At 30.8% G+C, this 1,520-nt stretch overlaps 1 long non-coding RNA gene across 1 annotated transcript; it reads left to right on the forward strand.

Moving 5' to 3' along the window:
• The first annotated feature begins 343 nt into the window (after positions 1–343).
• Positions 344–1,043, forward strand: LOC140449978 (uncharacterized). Its single transcript, XR_011951930.1, has 3 exons — positions 344–415; positions 739–918; positions 982–1,043. It is a non-coding gene; the product is annotated as an uncharacterized lncRNA (long non-coding RNA).
• Positions 1,044–1,520: the final 477 nt, after the last annotated feature.

The raw sequence follows: 1,520 nt of genomic DNA on the forward strand, positions 1-1,520 counted from the left end.
AATAAAAATAAAATAAAATAAAATATTTTCTTACTTTATTTAACTTAGATTCATTCAACTTAAATTTTATTGATTATTTTGTCAAAGTTACTTTTACATAATGTAAAATAATTGTTTCTGATCAAATCGCTGCTTTAAAAATAAACGGAAATAACTCAAAAAATGGGGATGTGGACATTTAATCATAAAACGAATTAAATGAACGAAACGCGTAGGTACAATTCAACACGCTCTTCAATCGGAGCCGTAGGAGCGAGATAAAAGATCGTCAGTCTTTTTTTTACTAACGCGTCGCTTTGTTCGAAAATCACGAGATGCGATGATTAAGTATTACGCCGACAGTGTTAAAAGGTAGACTGTGGTTTCGCGGTGTTCTCGTGAACGATTCCGTAATAGTTTTTTTTATGATTTAAAGGTAAGGACATGATTATTATTTATTTTTTATAATAAACCGTAGTTTTAGAACTTAACACTCTTTGTTTTTCAAAAGTTGCACTCATTAATCAAACAAATTTAGACTTAATTCGTTTTACGATTAAAACGTAAAAAGATTTAAACCAATAATTACACTTATTCCTTTTTATTTTTAAAAAAGAGAATTTATTTTGTATTATTAGTGTTCACTTTAGTTTATTTTTAAACAAAATGAAATAAAATTATATGAATTTGAATTAATGCACTTTCTTTTTAATTTAATGGGAATGATTATGGGCATTATTTGATTTGTTTCTGTTTAAGATGAAACAGGCGTGGAGAAGTCGTGAAATTTTGGGATTACTTTAACCTTCCGAGGTTTTTGAAAGGCAAGAAAACCCTGATTTGACGAATGAAGAACCTATTCAACCTTCTAAGGTTTTTGAAAGGCAAGAGAACCTTGATTCGACGGCTGAAGAACCTATGTACATTAGTGGAAATCAAGTAAGTAGAAAAAAGTAAAAAACAGATTGATTTTACATTACACCAAAAACCCGTTAATTACAGGATTCTATAGCATGGACTGCAGTGGAAATTGAAGCGTCGGTAAATGAAACCTTACTTGACAGTCAAATAGAAGTACAAGCGAATCTCGTACCCGAATACGACAGTGATGGTTTTTCGTATGAAGACGAGAATGCCAAAATAGTTGAAGAAATTAGAGTAACACCGAGACGGTCTTCATTCTCCTCTTCTTCGAGGTCTTCTAGTTCTTCTATATCTTTTTCCTCGTCTTCAAATTCAGATAGCTCCACGTCAAAAGAAAACTCTAACGAGCAGACTAGAGAAAGAAGCAAGCCACAGGGCTATCTGGCTTCGGCTATTGTGCAAACAGTTGCTGAATTTGATGTAGATGTCATCACACAAGAAAGTGATTACAGATCCCATGTTCGTACTTACTATGTCATATTCTAGAATAATTTACTGTATAATTTTCCATTTAACTAAATTCACTCAATAATTAAATCATATTTTATTAACTAATTGTGTAGACGTTAAAAAAATTTGTTTAACTTATTAATTTATAAATTTAACAAAAAAATGCT

Source organism: Diabrotica undecimpunctata, chromosome 9, assembly GCF_040954645.1.
Source record: "Diabrotica undecimpunctata isolate CICGRU chromosome 9, icDiaUnde3, whole genome shotgun sequence".
Lineage (NCBI taxonomy): Eukaryota > Metazoa > Arthropoda > Insecta > Coleoptera > Chrysomelidae > Diabrotica > Diabrotica undecimpunctata.